Source organism: Natrix helvetica (assembly GCF_964273705.1).
Source record: "Natrix helvetica genome assembly, chromosome: 6".
NCBI classification, from domain to species: domain Eukaryota; kingdom Metazoa; phylum Chordata; class Lepidosauria; order Squamata; family Natricidae; genus Natrix; species Natrix helvetica.
In genome coordinates this window covers 69811369-69833604 of record NC_138553.1, presented here as the reverse complement: position 1 = coordinate 69833604, position 22236 = coordinate 69811369, and positions in this window count along the sequence as shown.

Here is a 22236-nt window from a genome sequence, read left to right as displayed (position 1 = left end):
TGCACCGTTCGTGCTGGGATGAAACACTGAGCTGAGTCCTTGTGTGGACCCAATGGATCTCAGGAACTCTCTCCAGAACTGAACTCTGCTGTCTGAAATGATCCTTTTGGCCACCCCGTGCAGGCAATAAATGTGTCTCACAAACATTTTCACTAATTTCTTTGCGGACAGCAACCCTGAGCAATCGATGAAATGTGCCTGCTTGGAAAACAAACCAATAACTGTCCAAATTACTTTATTCCCACTGCTATCTGGGAGCTCAATGATAAAGCCCATTGCTATCTCCTCCCATGGTCATCTAGGGCTGGCCACTCATTGTAGTACACCAGGGGGCTTCCCTAGTCGTGTTTTCATTGTTGCGCAAGCAGCACAGCTCTTTACGTAATCTTCCACCTCCGATCTCATCTTTGGCCACCAAAATTGACACCTGGTGAGGTGAAGTGTTTTTTGGAATCCAAAGTGGCCTTCTAGTTTCGCATCATGGCTTCGCTGTAGGACTTCCAGCCTCAACCTCACAGGGACATACAGTTTGGACCCCTTCCAGGCTAAGCTACCGCTCATTGTTAGGATGTCCCTGTTATTGTTGAACCACGGGTCTGCTGGGAGTGCTGCTTTGAACTCTGTCATCAGCTTATCCTGGCTTCGGGTGGTGACCTGGTGGGAGGAAGAAATGATGGGTTGAACAACTTCTTACTGTCATACTGCGGTTTTCTCAACAAAGCATCTGCCAACAGGTTCTTCCCTGCAGGGATGTGTTTAATTCCAAATTTAAACCTTTGGAAGTATTGTGCCCAGCGAACTTATTTGGGGGATAGTCTTCGATGGGCATGAATAGCTTCGAGGTTTTTATTCTCTGTCCAGACCTCGAACGGCATATACCTCCCCTTCCAGGAATTGTCTCCACATGAGCAGGCTCCACCTGATCGCAAACACCTCTTTCTCCCAAATGGCCCACCTCCTTTCAGTAGTGGTGAGTTTCGAAAGGAATTTTTTATTTTGAAAACAAGCACATTCTACTCCTACTCCCTCCCAATTCCCCACTAATGATACACCATAGTAAAGAAAGAGAGAGTGTGTGTGGCAGGACAAAGATCCTAAAAGAAATATGATTGCAGGCCTGACACAAATATTCAGTATGAAGCTTTCAAATTGTTTAATTTTTGGCAAAATAAAGTAAAAAAAAATGTGCCACAATTAACGAATGCAAATTTCCTGAACTGCTTTTCTGTTCTATTTCCATCAGTTTTAGATTTTCTCTCTCTCTCATATAAAACTAATTTCACTTAGTGAAATTACAAGAGACCAGATTGCATGGAGTGGGATTGAACACATGGGGGAGGAATCAATTAATCATCTGTGTCTCCATTGATCTTTCTCCTGTTTTTTGACAATATCATAAATGTTAGCTTTGAGTTTAGGTTTTTCCTACAAACACCCGTTGTTATCAAAGTTACATTTTTTTAAAAAAAATCTGTTTCATTTATGTATGACAATAATTTGAACATTATCAAATAGAGAAGCACTGTCCAATCTGAAGCCTAATACCTCCAACCTTTCCACTTCAAAAGGAGAAATCAGGAGGCCAAGCATGATAGATAGATGATAGATAGATAGATAGATAGATGATAGACAGATAGACAGATAGATAGATAGATAGATAGATAGATAGATAGATAGATAGACAGATAGACAGATAGACAGATAGACAGATAGACAGACAGACAGACAGACAGACAGACAGAATATTTTTCGGAGTATAAAACACACCTTTTTCTCTCAAAAAAGAGGTTAAAAATCTGGGTGCTTATTCATACACTGAATACAGCATTTTTTGCCTCCCAAAACCCCGCACCCTTCACCAAAATGGCCATGCATAGTTTTTAGAAGGCTTTCAGAGAGCTTCTGGGTGCTGGAGAGGGCAGAAATGAGCAAACAACAACCCATTTTGCCCCCCATCCCCAGAAGCACTTTATAAGCTTCCTAAAGGCTATCCATGCCCTTTTTTCACAAAAAAACAGGCCTGTTTTCAGAAAAAAATGGGCTGCTTTTTGCTCTTTTTTGCCCCTTCCACCACCCAGGAGCACTCTACAAGCCTCCTATTCATGCTATTCTGTTGTGGCCCAGCAGGAGCCGTTGGAGCTGCCACCAGACTCCGAGAGCGAGGGTCCCTATGAGTCGGCTCTGGAGGACCCTGGGCAGGGTTCTGACTCTGAGCAGGGATCGGAGAGTCTGGTGGGCCACCAGGAGGCTCCTGAGACATGGAGCAGGGGTGAGAGCCAAAGGAGGGGGGCTCCGGATGCCATGCCTTGGAGCAGTGGGGAGGAGTCACGGGACAGTGACTCAGACATAAGCAGGGAGTTCTTAGATGCCCGTTATCGCCGCGCCGACAGGCGCAAGGAGCAAGGGCGCAGTTACCGGCGGTAATTGTTCTCAGCTGCTGATAAGTAGACTCCCCTTCAGTCTATAAAAGGATTGATTGAGCATACACCCTTTGCAGAAGTCAACAAAGGAACTATTCAGAAAGTTCTGTCTTGGAAGCTTAGCATGCTGGACAGCTGCTATCGTGTCTCTGTGTCGGAGGGTTCTGAGAGTCTTGTCATGGTGGATTGCTGCCAAGGATCTGTCTGTCTGTCTGTGCAATAAATCCTGTTGAAGTAGTTTTGGTCTGGAGTGTATTCTGTGTTGGCGAGGGAAGAAGGGGGGGGTCAGAACACTATTCATGCCCTTTTTTTAAAAAAACGGTCCTGTTTTTGCAAAAAATGGGCCATTTTTGGGAGGTTTGCAGAGTGCAAAAACCTTTTTTTTAAAAAAAATTCCTCTTCAAAACCTTGCTGTGTCTTATACTCCGAAAAATAGATAGATATGTGCAGTTCAGAGAACCTGCAAAAGCCACTCCTGGCAGGCCCCACCCACCCACCCATCCACCACCTCCCAGGAGTCCCTACGTGGCCTGTTTTGGATGCAGGTAAGTTCAGGGTGTGTGCAGAGGCTAGGGGAGGGTGAAAAATAGTCCTACCAGAAGTTTGGGAAGGTCAGGAATGGGCCCTTTTCCAGCTTCCAGAGGGTCTCCGGGGCCTGGGGAGGCTTTTTCCACCTTCCCGGAAGCTTGAGGAAAGCCTCTGTAGCCTGGGGAGGGCAAAAATGCCCCCCTTGCTGTGATGCAGGAAGCTGACTAGGCCATGCCCACCATGGCCACGCCCACCCAGAAACTGGGCAGAGAACCCCTTGCTAAAATTTTTGAAGCCCACCCCTGGATAGATGGGTGGATGGGTGGATGATAGGCAGGCAGAATTGATGAGCGATGACCTTCTGAGATCACATTGTTTCCAGTACCCAGGGGCTTCTCCGTATTCTGTAAAGATGTGACTATGAACTTGGGCTTTCCAAGTATTGTTGCAGCACAGTGTGCAATGGATGTTCCCTAAGCAACGGTATCTAGACATTGAAGAGCTGTGATTGTTCCTCGTAAAGATAGATGGGTTATCTTCAGTCCTGCTCTGCTAAACTCTTCATAGGATTGTTGTATTTATATGGGCTGCCTTTGAACATGACTTTGAACTAGGAAAGCAAAACTAGAATACATTCACCAGTTCTTAAAGGGGTACCTTTAAGTGTTCCATTTGTAGGAGATGATCTGGAGGAACCCTAAACCACTGGCTATCGCTCTAGAATGTATTCCTTCCTACAGGTTGGCCTTCTGCAAGGTACTGAAGACTATATTTTTCCAAATATCTTTTAAGAATAATATTAGCCCTTCAACATACTGTAGATTAGATCAGGAAACAAGACAGCACAAGGCTAAAGCAATGCTGCCTTATGTTTATAGGACGCAATACCAGAAACTTGAAAACCTCCAGAGTTCCCTCTACCACCTCTTATACCAAGCAGAAGAAAAGTGGGATTGCTTCGGGTTTCTTTCCCATACTTTCTACTTTCCCAGCATGAAACAGGTCCTTTTTCTTCCCTAAAAAACCTCATCATTCAACATCTTGAATTCTTGAAATATAATGTATAATAGATGCAGTTCCAGCCAGAGGATCAGCAAAAAAAAAATTAAGTTACAATCCATTTGGCTCTGGAGATTTGAACACATTTTAAAATCAAGATATTTCTACCATGGTAGAACTGGACCTCTGCTCCTATCAGCAGCTCCTTGCAATTACCGAGAAGAATGTATATTCCCTGCTTAGAAAATATGAGCATAAAGAGGAATTAAACATTTTTGCTTTTTCAATATTCACAGGAAACTTTGCTAACTTCAACTCATTCTGAAATTTAGATTTCTCACTTTTCTTCTTTTGGATTTTCATTTTTTTTGCAAAGCTTTTTGCAACCAGGCCTTCTTTTTCTATTCTCAACCAACCCTCTATTTGAATTATATGTATTTTATTTATATTGCTATGTAATTAAATTAGTATAGTGTTTTTTTTTTGCTATTTAGCTCCCACTATGCAGCCCTAGTAGGTCAGTGACCAAGTATGTCTCTCAAGCTGAAAATGGCTGTATAAATTTACTTTAAGTCATCTGCCTTAGCTTGAAGAACTTAATTTCTATTCTCTAACTTTCATTGTATAGGAAAGGAGATTCTGTAGGTCACAGGATACTTTTTTTCTTTAGCTGACTGCTACTTATTATACTAGATGTTTTACTGGGTTTATGCTGAAAGGCAGTTCCTGGTCCACTCTGGAGATGGGCCTGAGACTCTAAAGCAGGGGTGTCCAAACTTGGGAACTTTAAGACTTGTGGACTTCAACTCCCAGAATTCCCCAGCCAGCTGGTTGGGGAATTCTGGGAGTTGAAGTCCACAAGTCTTAAAGTTCCCAAGTTTGGACACCCCTGCTCTAAAGGTAGCCTATAGTACATATAACCCAAGAGTTTATCTCTATTGACTCATACTTATTTCAAAAAAAAACAAATCATAAAATAGATTCACATTCTCTTCAGAATAATCTCCATCTACCCATCTACCCACCCACCCACCCATCCATCCATTCTGGGGTAAAATCCACTTGTGAGTATGCACCTCAGTGCATGCACTGGACCTTCCATGCATGCGCAGAGCATCAAAATGATTTCTGGGTGGGTGGGCGGAGCCTGCTATCAAGCGTGCCTGGCAAGCGAGTAAGCAAACAGTGAGGTAAGTGAACAGCAAAGGGGTTAATCTGCTGTGCCATGCAATTTAGATTAGCTAGAAAACAAGGGATCCTGCTTTCTAGCTAATATAAATCGTATGGCACAGCTGATTGTTGAAGAAATGGTTTGCCCGAATAGTAGCATTTTTTAAACTACCGGTTTGGGCAAACAGCTGGCATGTTTGCTATTGGTTCAGGTGCCTATCCGAACCGGTAGCATTTCACCCCTGCATCCATCCATCCTTTGTCTCTTTCTTTCTTAGAAGTTGACAATACAATTTGGTTTCTTGAAAACAAAGCCCCTTCCTGAAGCCTCTCCCCTCCAGGAGGCTTTATATCTAGGTGATCTGGAAAATTTTAATGCAATCTCCAGTTTACCCTTCCTTTTGTATCACCTTAGTCCAATTCACCTCATTAGGTTACTCTCATGTGGAACAATTTAATCCAGGAATAGTGTCTGTTTTGTCTGAAGCATCATTGCTTCATTGTTTAAAGGAAAGCATCAAGTTTGATTCACCTTGACCAGGCAACAGATTCCCATTCCTGAGGTGCCTGTCTGTCCAACCAGATCAGGTAGACATGATCCAGGTACCTTCCATTAAATATTCCCATCTTGTAGAAAGTGTAAAACACAATTTCTTTTGAGATCTAGCATGTCTCTATTTTTTGAACCTTTTGGAAATATTAAATTAAGAGCTGGCTTTTTACCCAAACACTCTGATGGGGTGTTGCAAGAGGCTACAGAAGGAAGTTTTGGTATGACACTAGGCTATTGTTTTTATTTCTTGGTTTGTGATTTTATTTGGACATTGTTTTTATATTATGACTAGCTGGATACCAATGCTTCGCTATTAAATTATGTGGTCAGGCTTGATAAATTGATACTTAAAGCTTGAAAATTAATGAGTAGTTAGGATCAGGCTTGATACATTGACACTTAAAGATTGAAAATTAATGTAGAATGTGTAACTCCTTAGTACCAGAGCATGCTAATATAAGGCAACTGGCAGTTGGAACAGGTTGGGAGGGGGAATAGAACATCTAACGTCTTAGCATCAACATGTGTTCATATAATACTGTATAAGAAATATTTATAATCTGATGGTCATTTCAAAAAATCCTTTCTTAGCAAGCACGTAAAAGCCAAGAGGAACCTAAGTGCAGAATTTCAAGTTTGTAAGCTTTACAGTTCTGGAGATTTCGTGATGAGTGAGTGGTATTTGGCTTTTATATACATATACATACATACATACATACATACATACATACATACATACATACATACATACATGCATGCATGCATGCATGCATACATGCATGCATACTGTACATACATGTATGTATGTATGTATGTATGTATGTATGTATGTATGTATGTATGTAATGATCAGTCCTGAGTTCTATGCTTTAAGATGGGTGGCCATACAAGTATTTAAAACAATTAAAGGCAAGTGTCTTCTTTGTTTAAAGCAAAGATAGCAGCAGAAGTATGATAGCATTAAGGTCTCTGTCTGAACATGGAAAAAATAAAAGCAGTCTGCAAATATTATTTGTAGTTCCTTAAAGCACAGGAATATAAGGCCAGTATTTCCATGTATCTTCAGTAACAGACATGCTGTTAAATATATTTCACGAAATGAAGGCATTCCTGTAATTCTAGATAAAGGGAAAGGTCCCTCCACATATAATTTGTCAAGCCTTAACCGGAATTACATGGCACAAAACTGCTAAACTGAAAAAGAACTGTATACCCTCCAGATTTATTAAAAATTGCAAACTTAATTTTCCATTAGCATTCCCTATTTTGGCAACTTAAAGAGAGAAAAAGTTGATTTCAGCAGAACATCCTGTGGGGAAATTAGTTCTTTTTGCTAAAGTATCTTAATAATTACAGTGACATCAAGGTTAATTGCTTAATCTGTATTGCCATAGTGCAGTCTCGTAGAAATCCCCACACAATCTGTTCTATAATTAGTGCCAAAATACCCATATATAGAGCAAGCTGTAGCCTAAATAACAGTGCAGGTCAGCTACAATGAATAAGATGGTCTGTGCTTCAGTGCTATACTGTAAATTGTTCTGTTTGGAACAAAAGTGATTGGTTTTTTTTTAAGTGCTGGGAAGTTTGCAGAATCTGTTCCAGATATTATATACTAATTGTAAAATTGTAACTATATGTGTTGGATTTTTTAAAAGAAAAAGATGGACACCTTTTTATTGATGTCTTTGACTGTAATCTACAGGCTGATCCTGTCAGGGGAAATTTCACCCTGAGCTAATGAGGTCTTAGACCGACGGCTTTTCCAAACAGCATAACTTCAAGAAAGCAAAAGTAAGATCCAGTAACAAGTTCTAATTAAAACAAACTTTTAATATGAAAATAAGAAAATAAACAAATCTATCTAATTGTTACATTTTGGCAAGAGCAGTTTGTCGTCCACCTTCTTGGCAGACGAACAGAAGATCAAAAGAAATCTGGAATGTGTGATGTATATGAAACGTGTTAAGAAGCATGCGCAATAAATCATTGCTGATAAGGGCCTATGACTTGCCTATGACCTGCGCAGTAACTCATCAGTTCGGCTAGCAAACAATTAACACAGTGACAGATCCAATATGGGTTGATTATTTTGGACTTCCCAGTCTATGATTGGTGAAAAAGTGACTGGGTCAATCACTCAGCCAACTTCTGAGCCAAGGGAAGACTTGAGTGTCCTCTCTCTACTTCAGCACCTTAGCACTGCACAGGTAGCCCTGATTTAATGAGTGCCCACTCAAAATTATGAGAGCATTGCAAAAGTACCTTTATGAACATTCTTGCATTTATTACCATTGCAGCATCTGTGCGTGACAAGGTAAACATTTGGGCACTTCACAACCAATGGATATTTATGATTATTGTGGCATCTTCTAGTCATGTGATCACCAGGTGTGCATTTCACAACTGGCTTCCAACAAGCAAAGTCAATGGATAAGTCAGCAATAATATCATAAGTTGTGGTCATGGGATGTCTCTTGCTTAAAACCATTCCTACTCCTACACCATAAAATTCCAAGTGCTTCAATGACCCTCTAAAAGGATGCAAATGACAAGCTGTTGGCAAGGAATATAAATCATTCCATTCTCTACTATCCTATTAGAGCTATACAATTTGGGATGAACACCCTTTGAATGGTATGAGAAGGAATGGATTTCCAGAGAAAAATTGCAGACTACAGGAACCAAGAGACCCTGGGAACACTGATAAACCTCCAAGTACTTCAACCATCCTCTAAATGGATGCAAATAACAAGCTGTCTGCAAAGAATATAAATCAGTCCATTCTCCACTATCCTGTCAGAACTAAAGAAGCTTCTTGGATAAAATAGTGAAATGTCTTCAAAGAAAAAAAACAAGAAAATCCAGTTGCCTCCTGAAAAAGCATCTTTGCGACATCTAATGGAAGGAATAAGTCCATCTTGTTTTGCTCAGCAACTATATTGCTTAACAAAGTTGCCTGTTCCAGTTGTGATTGCTAAGCAATACACCACATGAGCTATTATTCCTGTAGGTTGATATAGATACAAATAAATATATGTGTTGTATTTGTGCTGATAAATAAATAAAGGGAGGCTAGTATAGATCTATTTCAAGCTATTTAGCTCTCATCAGCTAGCCATTACACAAATACATAAATAAATATATTTCTATATATGTAGGCCTGTAAATAAAAATAAAGTGAAAAAGGTGATTCCATGCATCCTATGGGCACTTCTGAGGTCCACAGCAGTGGTGGGTTTCTGCCGGATCGCACCGGATAGCGCGATCCAGTTGGCCAATGAACCCGGAAGTAAGTTTCCTGCCCCGCCTCTTTCACGGGACGGCGCTTGCCTGCACTCCACAAGCTCGGGCACGACAGGAGAAGTTTCTCTTCTCAGAAATGTCTTCAGTGGAGCGGTGGCAGCCTGCGTCCCTTTCAGGAGCTCCACTGAGGAAGCTTCTCCGGTCGCACCCAAGCTGGTTCACGCTGCAGAGACGAAATGCCAGCCTTCGGGCTGCAAACCCCACCTGCCTCCCCTTCGCGCCTCTTGCAGCTGCCAGCTGCTCAGGAAAGGTGGGAGGCTTCAGCTGGCCAACTTGTGTAAGACAAGACAGGCAAGCTGGTGGGCGCATGCCCAGGACAACGTAGAAGGTGCAGAATCAGCTCTGTCTGAAGGCGAGAAGGCTCGGAGCTACCACCACCCCTGCTTGGATCCTCTTCTTTAGGGGTCAGCGGAGGATCGGCTGCGACAGCCTTGCAGAGCAGCCCGCGGAGTCCGTCTCTCTCCTCCTCCTACCAGCCGAAGGAAAAGCCCCGGGGAGACGGGCTCCACGCGCTGCTCTGCAAGGCTGTCGCAGCCGATATTCCGCTGACCCCTAAAGAAGAGGATCCACCACCGCTTCTTCTTTAGGGGTCAGCGGAGGATCGGCTGCGACAGCCTTGCAGAACAGCGCGCAAAGTCCGTCTCTCTCCTCCTCCTACCAGCCGAAGGAAAAGCCCCGGGGAGACGGGCTCCACGCGCTGCTCTGCAAGGCTGTCGCAGCCGATCCTCCGCTGACCCCTAAAGAAGAGGATCCACCACCGCTTCTTCTTTAGGGGTCAGTGGAAGATCGGCTGCGACAGCCTTGCAGAGCAGCGCGCAAAGTCCGTCTCTCTCCTCCTCCTACCAGCCGAAGGAAAAGCCCCGGGGAGACGGGCTCCACGCGCTGCTCTGCAAGGCTGTCGCAGCCAATCCTCCGCTGACCCCTAAAGAAGAGGATCCACCACCGCTTCTTCTCTAGGGGTCAGCGGATCGGCTGCGACAGCCTTGCAGAGCAGCGCACGGAGTCCGTCTCTCTCCTCCTCCTACCAGCCGAAGGAAAAGCCCCGGGGAGACGGGCTCCACGCGCTGCTCTGCAAGGCTGTCGCAGCCGATCCTCCGCTGACCCCTAAAGAAGAGGATCCACCACCGCTTCTTCTCTAGGGGTCAGTGGAAGATCGGCTGCGACAGCCTTGCAGAGCAGCGCGCAAAGTCCGTCTCTCTCCTCCTCCTACCAGCCGAAGGAAAAGCCCCGGGGAGACGGGCTCCACGCGCTGCTCTGCAAGGCTGTCGCAGCCGATCTTCCACTGACCCCTAAAGAAGAGGATCCACCACCGCTTCTTCTTTAGGGGTCAGCGGAGGATCGGCTGCGACAGCCTTGCAGAGCAGCGCGCAAAGTCCGTCTCTCTCCTCCTCCTACCAGCCGAAGGAAAATCCCCGGGGAGACGGGCTCCACGCGCTGCTCTGCAAGGCTGTCGCAGCCGATATTCCACTGACCCCTAAAGAAGAGGATCCACCACCGCTTCTTCTTTAGGGGTCAGCGGAGGATCGGCTGCGACAGCCTTGCAGAGCAGCGCGCAAAGTCCGTCTCTCTCCTCCTCCTACCAGCCGAAGGAAAAGCCCCGGGGAGACGGGCTCCACGCGCTGCTCTGCAAGGCTGTCGCAGCCGATCCTCCGCTGACCCCTAAAGAAGAGGATCCACCACCGCTTCTTCTTTAGGGGTCAGTGGAAGATCGGCTGCGACAGCCTTGCAGAGCAGCGCGCAAAGTCCGTCTCTCTCCTCCTCCTACCAGCCGAAGGAAAAGCCCCGGGGAGACGGGCTCCACGCGCTGCTCTGCAAGGCTGTCGCAGCCAATCCTCCGCTGACCCCTAAAGAAGAGGATCCACCACCGCTTCTTCTCTAGGGGTCAGCGGATCGGCTGCGACAGCCTTGCAGAGCAGCGCACGGAGTCCGTCTCTCTCCTCCTCCTACCAGCCGAAGGAAAAGCCCCGGGGAGACGGGCTCCACGCGCTGCTCTGCAAGGCTGTCGCAGCCGATCTTCCACTGACCCCTAAAGAAGAGGATCCACCACCGCTTCTTCTTTAGGGGTCAGCGGAGGATCGGCTGCGACAGCCTTGCAGAGCAGCGCGCAAAGTCCGTCTCTCTCCTCCTCCTACCAGCCGAAGGAAAAGCCCCGGGGAGACGGGCTCCACGCGCTGCTCTGCAAGGCTGTCGCAGCCGATATTCCGCTGACCCCTAAAGAAGAGGATCCACCACCGCTTCTTCTTTAGGGGTCAGTGGAAGATCGGCTGCGACAGCCTTGCAGAGCAGCGCGCAAAGTCCGTCTCTCTCCTCCTCCTACCAGCCGAAGGAAAAGCCCCGGGGAGACGGGCTCCACGGGCTGCTCTGCAAGGCTGTCGCAGCCAATCCTCCGCTGACCCCTAAAGAAGAGGATCCACCACCGCTTCTTCTCTAGGGGTCAGCGGATCGGCTGCGACAGCCTTGCAGAGCAGCGCACGGAGTCCGTCTCTCTCCTCCTCCTACCAGCCGAAGGAAAAGCCCCGGGGAGACGGGCTCCATGCGCTGCTCTGCAAGGCTGTCGCAGCCGATCCTCCGCTGACCACTAAAGAAGAGGATCCACCACCGCTTCTTCTCTAGGGGTCAGTGGAAGATCGGCTGCGACAGCCTTGCAGAGCAGCGCGCAAAGTCCGTCTCTCTCCTCCTCCTACCAGCCGAAGGAAAAGCCCCGGGGAGACGGGCTCCACACGCTGCTCTGCCGAGCTGCAGCGCGCGGAGCCCGTCTCCCCGGGGCTTTTCCTTCGGCTGCAGGAGGAGGAGAGAGAAGCCACTTCGGCCACTTTCTTCCAGAAGCCCAGCTGGGACCGAAAAGGCGCCCTTTTGACCAAGAAGGGATCAGCTGTGGATGTGGAACTGCGGGGGTCTTTCATGTGCGTAAGCTGAGCAGAAGGAACATCCGTTCCTCAAACCCAGACAGCGCTACTCCCACCTCCCCATTGTCCGAGTTGCAGCAAGTGAAGTGACACGGGCGGCAGGCAAAACGAGGCTTCTTTGCCAGCCTCCCAGCTGGCAAAACAAAAATTTTCGCCAACTGGAAGGTATGTGTGTGTGGGGGGGGAGAGTGAGAAAGAAAGAGTAAGAGAGAAAGGAAGGAAGGGAGAGAGAGAGAAAGAGAGAGAGAGACAAAGATAGAAAGAGAAAGAGAGAAAGAAAAAGAAGGAAAGAGAAAGAAAGAACGTTGGAGAGAGAGACACAAGAAGGATGGAGGGAAGGAAGGGAGGAGGGAGGAAATAAGTGGGGGAGAGAGACGAAAGAAAGAAAGAAAGAAAGAAAGAAAGAAAGAAAGAAAGAAAGAAAGAAAGAAAGAAAGAAAGAAAGAAGGAAGGAAGACAGAGGAAGAGAAAGGAAGGAAAGAAAGAAAGAGGGAAAGAGAGGCACAAGAAGGAATGAAGAAAGAAAGTAAGTGGGGGAGAGAGACACAAGAAAGAAAGAAGAAGGAAGGAAGAAAGGAAGAGGGAGAGAGAGACACAAGAAAGGAAGGAAGGAAGGAAAGAAAGGAAGGAAGGAAAGAAAGGAAGGAAAGAAAGAGGGAGAGAGAGACACAAAAAAGAAAGGAAGAAGGAAGGAAGAAAGAAAAAGAAAGAAAGAAAAAGGAAGAGAACTTATGATCACAATTGAGACCAAAATTTTGGTTCCTAAGCAAGAGCATTGTTAATTGAGTTTCACCACATTTACAAGTTGGTCACTCCCACCCGGTCACATGACCGCTAAGCCACGCCCACAAAATAGGCCACACCTACGGAATAGGTTCTAAAAAAATTTGAAACCCACCACTGGTCCACAGTGATTTTTTTTTAAAAAAAAAAAACCTCAGCTGAAACTATTTGTAAGAAAAGAAACAGAAATGTCTATTCTGGTTGGAAACCTGAGCACTCAACCAGAAGACTACAAGATAAGGCTCAAACTCAGATGTGATTTAACAATGTCAAAAATGAATCCCAGATAAAACAGAATTCGTTAGATAAAATGTAAATAAAAATGAGGACATGCACACAAGAAAAACAGAATATGTATATGCAAGAATATGACACTTGCAGAAAACTAAAAGTAGTTGTGATTATTTTTGAGCAATAGTGTGCATTACGTCAAATGTGATGTATTGTACAATATATATATATATATATATATATATATATATATATATATATATATATATATATATATATATATATATATATATATATATATAGTGTGTGTGTGTGTGTGTGTGTGTGTGTGTGTGTTGTATTTGTACTGATAAATAAATAAAGGGAGACTAGTATAGATCTATTTCGAGCTAATTAGCTCTCATCAGCTAGCCATACCCTTACTGGGATTCGAACCTGGGCTGTATTATATCTTAGGCAGGAGTGCCTAATATTATATTAATATAATATTGTTTTATATTACAAAATTTAAAATGTATATTTTGAGTATCCTGTTCATTTAATTTACTGCAGCTGAATAAGTGTCTTACAAGTAGTAGTTGCTTTCTTCTTCTCTGTTCTATTCAAATCTACAAAAATTTGCAAACTTCTTCAATACTTTACTTCCCCCCCTCAGAAAAGCCAGATCCAGTATTTCTACACAGGATGTGGCATATATTTCTGTAGAAAACTCTCACCTGAAGATATAAAGGTATTTACATAGAAATACTGACAAAGCAATATTCATATCTAGCAGACAAAATCCATCTTGTCTACCAAATACTTTCTTTGTTTCCTTCAGTTATTCTTTTGAAAGGATTGAGCATCAAGAAACATATCCAAGAGGTTAGTGAATTATAGTTCCTAGTATGCTGAGCAAGCACAATTAATAGGTACCCGTTGTTTTGCCAAGTTCATTATATATACTGTATATCAGAGGTGGTATTCAGCCGATTCTGACCAGTTCTGGAGAACCGGTAGTGGAAATTTTGAGTAGTTTGGAGAACCGGCAAATACCACCTCTGACTGGCCCCACCCCCATCTATTCTCTGCCTCCCGAGTCCCAGCTGATCGGCTGGGTCTTCTTTTGTTGCCCTGCACAGAACGGAGCTGGAAAGCAGGTTAGTGGGGTGGGGTGGGGTGGAAATGTGGATTTTACAGTATCATTCCACTGGAGTGGGGTGGAAATGGAGATTTTGCAGTATCGTTCCCCAGCTATGCCCACCAAGCCACACCTACAGAACTGGTAGTAAAAAAAATGAATCCCACCACTGCTGTATATGTGAATATACAGAGTCCCTTGGTGGAGAGGGTGCGGCATATAAAAATGATTAATAAATAAATAAATAAATAAAATCCTTGTATGGTAGAGATGCTAAGCCAACTATATCTATAGTGAAAAAATCCCTTTAAAAATAGTCTGTACAATAGCACTCACAGTTTTGGACATAGTGATGAAAAGCTGCTGTTCCTCCTAATTAGCTTAATTTCCTTGGTTGGAAATAAGTAGTCTCTTTTCAGGTGAAACCACCTACCACTTGCTAAATGTTTTAATTCAGACTCAGACATTAATCTACTGTGATTGTTTGACAATTAATTTGTGGTGATTCATGAAGTGTTGTTACTCTTCCCTTCAGATGCATGGGTAGCAGGAAGAGCAGAGGGAAATATTTTGGCTTCCACTATCCCTCAATAACCCCTGGAAACCTCCTTGATGGAGTTCATAGTTATATCCAGCTGTTAGAAGATACATCTGTCATTTCTTTTCCAAAATGATGCCTGCAATGGGAAAACCTATTAATTAGTGAGACCGTTCCTGTCCATTATGAAACTTTGAGCCAACCCACAAATCTCAGAGAATCAAAGTGCACAGCTGCCACTTATTAATTTCTCACAAAAAGCGCCTAGTTTCTTTACTTGTAGAGAAACAGCATTTTTGACAGCCTATTTAGGTTGTAGATAAATAAATATAAAGCATTACGTATTATATATTAAAGCATTAAAGTCATGTTTTTCTTCAAAATGTGTTCTTCTTATACTAAATAAGTCTAGTTTCATGAAAAGAAGGACTAGGGGTGACATGATAGCAGTGTTTGATATCTCAGGGGCTGCCATAAAGAAGAGGGAGTCAAGCTATTCTCCAAGGCACCTGAGGGTAGAACAAGAAGTAATGGGTGGAAACTAATCAAGGAGAGAAGCAACTTAGAACTAAGGAGAAATTTACTGACAGAACAATTAATCAGTGGGACAACTTGCCTCCAGAAGTTGTGAATGCTCCAACACTGGAAGTTTTTAAGAAGATGTTGGATATCCATTTGTCTGAAGAGGTGTAGGGGGTTGGACTAGAAGACCTGAGCTTGTTGGTTTTCTTGCAGACATTTCATGACCCACCTAGGTATCTCACACCAATGACAATAAAACATCTGCAAGCAAACCATCGAGACCACAGGGCATTTATTTCTTCATTTATTAAATTTATATGCCTCCTGCCTCGTGGTCATCACAAACTCCTCATCTGGCCTGCCACAATGACCGGCCTCAGAATTACATCTCCACAATCTCAAATTTTATTTATTGTGTATAGAATATGTTTAATGTTTTTATTTTAATTTATTTTGTATAGAATATTTTTAATGGTTTTATTTTAATTTATTGTGTGTAGAATATCTTTTTAAAATTATTTTTAGGGAATTTGTATTTATTTATTGTTTATAGAATATGTTTATTACAAGAAATGTTATTCCTTTTTGCAAATGTTTTATTTGTGATGCAATATGTTGCTTTTAAGTGTACAGGTTGGTGCATGGTTTATGTGTCTCAAGGTGGCTGCTTTTCTATGGGCAGGCCAGGTTGGTGCAAGGCAGCTTTGCCAGATTTTGTGTGTTTCTGTGTGATACCTGGTTGATTAGGTAATTGTGAAGTGGTTGCTGGTTCTGTGAGCTTCCTGGCACTGTCCTTTATAATTTCCCACAATGCCTTGATAGTTTTTATTTCAGTGGCTTTGTCTTTCCTGTTCTTAGGGTTAGAGAAAAAAAGAACTGGTTTCATCTGCAGTCTTTTGGGGGGAAATTGTTATTTTTTGGTGTTTTCCTGGCACTGTCATAGTTTGGGGGGGGGGTGTAATGTCCCGCAGTTATCTACACATTAATAATGATCAAGTACTAATAATATTTCCTTATACATTTTAGTGACCTTTCCTTACATAATTGGTGTTTTCTTTCATACTTTTAGATTTCTAATTGCTGTTTCTGTTACTTAGCAATTGATAAAACAAATCCCAGATGAAAAAGTATTTGAAGCCTTCTTAATTTTAATTGTCAATTTATTCATTCCTGCACATTCTAATATTTATACATTTTCATATCTTAGTTTTTTCCACTGTTGTGCAAACACAATTCCAGCAGCTGTTAACATGTGTAAAATTAAATATGTATTTATTCCCTTTGAAATACAAGTAGTAAGTTGTAAGCTACATACCTTCTGTAAGTAGCTCTTTTATTGTTTTGTTTACTTATTTTAATCTTATTTAAGTAGTAAGTGCACAAAATAATAAATTTCCTTTTTTATATCTTCTTTTTGTAGATCATCCATTGGGGCAAAGAATTCAGTGACATTATCTTGGCCACTCCCATCAGTCACATGACTGCCAAGCCATTCCCACCTGGTCACATGGCTGGCAAGCCACTGCCACCTGGTCACATGGCTGGCAAGCCATTCCCACAAAGATCACATCCACAGAGTAGGTTCCAAAGAATTTTGAAACACACCACTGGAAGGCATGCATGGAATCCTCCCTCCCGTGCCAGCTTGATAATAATCATGGCAACGCTTTAGAAGTTGACAGTTTCCTTCCTGCCTTCCTTAGAGGATTAGTCCGGTAAAGTGGAAAAAAACAAAATGAGATTTCCTCCAACAGCGGGTTCTCCGAACTGCTTAGAAAGTTAACAACTGGTTCTCCCAAATAGGCATGAACTGGCTGAATCCCACCACTGCTAGGCCCCATCATCTAACTGACCCAAATCTACTACTATTATAAATAATGTAGTGATCTCCTGGATGGAAGATATGAAATACATTCTCAAATAAATTAAATGTACACATACATCCATGCAATCAGTCAGATGTCTGCGAACCAACAGTAGAAAATAGCAAATCACAAATCTATTGACTTGTAATCAATCAATCTATCTATCTATTGATTGATTACAATTCACTTTCACCTTTCCCAGTGTAAGACTTAACTCTGAAACTTGATCTTTCTGTCCCAGGCTTATTCTCTCTTATGAACCATTAGTTTCAAAGTAAAAATAATTTCTAGACTAAAGTATTTTTTCTAATTAAACAACTTGGATGGATTTTAGTTATGAGATAGGACTTTTTTTTCCTGAAAAAGCCCAGGTTATTAAATGATTTTCAATCCCCAAATTGTTGCACTTTCTTATCAATGTTTATATTTCTGCATTTGTGTTCTATATCAAAAGAAAAAAAAGTTTACAAATGATTTCCCCCCTATTTAATGGCCATGCTACTGATTTTAATATAACCATTTTGCAGTCTAATAATATTTTCCTATTTCCTTTCCCTCAACTTGTCACCATGGATACTGCTTAGAGCAGTTCTACAGATCATATAATCTTGTGCAATTTCAGCTGTGTTTGCTTAACTGCTAAAAAATACGCAGAACAACAAATAATCCTTCAGTGTTATTTTTTCCCCTTCTTTTCAGCTTTTGAAAGGAGGGTTGGGTTCAAATCATCTCACTTGCTTGCAATCACCTTTCTTCATTGTCATTCCTAAAAAATTAAAAATAGAAAACCAGGGCGGAAAAGATTATGTAATGAATAAAGAGTAGCAATTCTTTTGACTTCAGGCAGACAATTGTAACAAGTAAGAAGCCTAAATTAGGATTAGCAAAATTGCATAATGAAAGGAAACAATACATTTTTTTTCATTGCAAAGTGTAACTTTTAAACATTTTATATCCAGATGTCGGCTCAAGATATGTAAGAAAAGTATTTCACACCACATCAATTAAATATAGCAAAACATAATTTCAATAAAATGACCCAATGCCAATTTATTGGAGTCTTTAACAATCTAATCTGAAGCCATGGCAGATCTATATTGTTTTAATTTTTTGAAAGCTTTACAAAGAGAATATGTGATTATTTGAGATCTGAACTGGAAATGTATTAAATGGATGTGTTCTATGCAAACAAAACTAATTTTCCTGATATTTTAAAAATTTCCATAGGCTAAAAATGAACAACTGATCTACTCAATCTCATTTACACAGAAAGGAAAATGATCCCCAAATTAAAATAAATAAATAAATTGCATTTGACATGTATCCGTGAAATTAAAGAAAAATGTTGATGTGTATGTTAGATCTGGGCAACGAGAGACAGACTGCGGACACGACGTGACTTAACAGCTCTTTATTAGTAATAGTAGTGATCCAGCTTACTCTGTGGTCGGAGGGTTCCCCTTTTATAGGGATGAGGCACGCCCATTGACCAATCAGAGGAATACCTGTTTCCCGCTGTAGGAGCGGACCTGAGGGAAGACTTATCCCGATATATGCTAATATCTAACACCCCTCCCCTCCTAGATGGGACGTTGCGGTAGGTGACATAGTCCTTTAGGTAGGTGGGTGTTTGTCTTGCTCGGGAGGAACGTCGGAGTTCAGGTTGTGTTGAAGTACTTGCAGGATTGGTTTCCTGTTGGGTTGAAGTAGTTGCAGGATCGGGTGCTTTTTCTGTTTCTGGAGGTCTTGCGTTTTCGATGCTCTTTTCCCTGGTATCTTGTTCGGCTGCGATGACGGGGGTTTGCTCAGCGGCTGTGATGACGGGGGGTTGCTCAGCTGCGTGCGTGATGTCCTGTCCCCCGCTTAGCTCGCCGGTGTCGTCGTTTCCTGGGATGAAGTTTCCCTGCGGTTGTCTTTCTGTGGACAGGAAACTTTCGCCCTCATCCCTTAAGTTGGAGTGTGCTAGGCGACCTCGAAGCTGATCGATGTGCCTTCTCCAATTCCGCCCATCTTCAAGCTCTAACAAATACGATCGAGGGCCCATGATGCCAATGACCCTTGCCGGTATCCACAATGTCCCCCCTGTGTAATTTTGAGCATAAACAGTGTCTCCTTCTCTAAAAGATCTGACCTTACTTGTAGAGTCTGGGGGAGCCGAGGTAGAATAATTCGGGTGGAGCCTGTCCAGGTGAGATCGTAGGCGGCGACCCATTAGTAGTTCAGCGGGGCTTCTACCCGTCGTTGCGCTCGGGGTAATGTGTTGAATGAGGAGGTAATGGTCAATTGCGTGTTTGCCAATCCCCCGGGCCCATCCTGGCGAGGGCCTCTTTCGCGAACCGCACCATTCTTTCTGCCTGACCATTGGACGCTGGATGGAATGGCGCGATGAGGGCGTGTCTGATTCCCAACCCTGCTAAAAATGTTTCGAACTGCATGGCCGTGAATTGGGGCCCGTTGTCCGATACTAACAGATCTGGTAGACCATGGGTGGCGAAAAGCCGCCTAAGAACCTTTATAACTGCCTCTGCCGTGGTTGATGTCATTAGGACTACATCCAACCATTTAGAATAAGCATCTACAACTATGAGGAAGGTTTGACCCTGGAATGGCCCTGCAAAATCAATATGAATGCGTGACCAGGGTGCCTTGGGTTTCTCCCATTCTGTGGCGGGCGCTTCCGGGGGTGCTGGTCTCGACTCCTGGCATGGATCGCAAGTGGCCACCCACTCCTCTATTTCTTTGTCCATATTGGGCCACCACACATAACTTCTCGCTAACGCTTTCATTCTCACGATCCCCGGATGCCCCATATGTAAAGCATTCAATACCTTTTTTCGTAGCGCAAAAGGAATAACAACTCGATCCCCCCACAACAAACATCCCTGTAACACGGAGAGTTCGTCCCGTTTAGACCAAAACATTTTGAATTCCGGGCCCACATTTCCCTTTGGCCACCCCCTCCATACCCAAGTTTGCACTTGTTTTATTAAATTGTCCTTCGAGGAGAACCTTGCAACGTCGTAAGAAGAAACCGGTCCCGAATCCAAACAGTCAATGAGCAATACCGGTACTTCTGGAGTGGGGTCTGGCAAAATGTCTGGTAATGGGCAACGGCTGAGCGCATCTGCGTGCCCTAGAGTGGAGCCCGGTCGATGAATTAACTTGTAAGAGTACGCAGCCAGGAAAACAGTCCACCTGGTCATACGTGGAGAAAGGGAGACCGGAGTGGGGCGATTTCCCGCCAAAAGTCCTAACAGCGGTTTGTGATCAGTAATGAGTTCAAAATCGCGGCCGTAGAGGTATTCATGGAAACGTTTCACACCTGCAACGGCAGCCAATGCTTCTCTGTCCATTTGGCTGTAGTTCCTTTCGGCCGATGAAAGAGTTCTGGAGTAGAAAGCAATGGGTGCTTCTTTCCCGTCGGGCATCCTGTGGCTGAGGACTGCTCCAACCCCGAACGGCGATGCGTCGCAGGTCAATACCAGCGGGAGGGTCTGACTGTATTGTACAAGTAGTGAGTCAGTGGTGAGCAGGCGCTTTACCCCGGCGAATGCTGCAGCTTCTGCTCGTCCCCATCTCCATGGTGCGTTCCTCTGGAGTAGACGGTGTAGTGGCTCAGCAACGGTCGCCTTCTGTCTCAGAAAAACGCTGTAGAAATTAAGTAGTCCGAGGAAGGCCTGCAACTCGGTTTGATTTCGTGGTGTGGGGGCGTCCTGGATCGCCTTAATTTTCTTTTCAGTGGGGTGAATTCCCTGACCATCAATTCTATAACCCAGGAATTCTACGCTAGGCACGTTAATTTGGCATTTTTCTTTTTTCAGGCGGAGACCCTTCTCTCTGATTCTGGCCAAAACCGATCTGACTCTTTTGTTTAGTTGCTCCTCGTTTGCAGCGGACACCAAGATATCGTCAAAATATGGGACGACTCCCGGTATCCCTTGCAACAGTCGTTCCATGACGCTCTGGAACAATCCTGGAGCAATACTTACGCCGAATTGTAGCCGGTTGCATTTAAACGCTCCTCTGTGCGTCACTATAGTCTGGGCCTCCGCTGTGGCGCTATCTACTGGCAGTTGCTGGTAAGCTTGTGCCATATCTAATTTAGCGAAAACTTTTCCTGGCCCCAATGAGTGCAATAGGTGCTGTACTACGGGCACCGGATATGCGCTCTGTTGTAGCGCGACATTAATTGTGCATTTATAGTCTGCGCACAAGCGGACTGATCCGTCTGACTTAACTGGGGTCACGATAGGTGTCTCCCAACGCGCGTGATCTACCGGCTCCAGGATTCCTTGTTCCACTAACTTATCTATCTCTTTATCTATTTTTGGGCGGAGTGCAAAAGGCACTCGTCTCGGTTTAAGCCGGATTGGCGCCACATTTGGATCTAAATTGAACGATATTGGTTTGCCCACATACTTACCAAGACCGGAGCTGAACACATCCTCGAACTCCTTAAAGATCTTTTCAGCGCTGCTGTTTCTCACGGCGTTGATTCCGGTGACTTCTAATCCCAGGGCTTCAAACCAATCAAGCCCCAGGAGGTTCTGCAATGGCGCGCTGGAGATGGTCACGGGCAGCTGGGCTTCGATGTCCTTAAACTGGATGTGGAATGTGCCTTGGCCCACGATGGGGACTTGGTTCCCCTGGTAGTCTCGTAGCAGGACGTCAGGAGCGCGCAGTTGGCTCTTTCTGAGGCTGGGAATGGCCTGTTTCATGGATGCCCATGAAATGATCGTCAGGGTTGATCCTGTGTCAACCTCCAGCTCGCAGGGTGAGCCCTCCAAGAGGACTGTGACTTTCAGCCTTTTGGGCCGCTTAGGGCGGACCTGATGTATCGTGGTGAGATACGTTCGCAACTCCTCTCTCTGGGTCAACTCTATCTCATCGTCTATATCCTGAAAATACTCTCGTTGAGCGTCTTGGTAGAACGCTCTTTCGGCTCTCTGTGTGAATTCTCTCTGGGGATACGCTCGCTCACTTTCTTGTGAGTAATCTCTCTGGGAATACGCTCGTTCAGCTCTTTGGGGAGTTTCTCTCTGGGTAAACACTTGTGGATTTTTCTCTGGGCGCCCTTTTTGATTTCGCCAAGCCCCTGGGTTGGGCTTCTGTTGGCGGTACATGGGTGGCTGCCGTGAGGCAGGGACTCCGCTCCGGCACACTCGTGCGATGTGCCCAAGTTTGTTGCAGTGCGAACAAACAACGTTCCTGAACCTGCAAGTAGACCTGGGGTGATTCCCTCCGCAGCTTGCGCAGGGCGGCAAACGGGATCCGGGTTTCCCCCCAGGCCTCCAG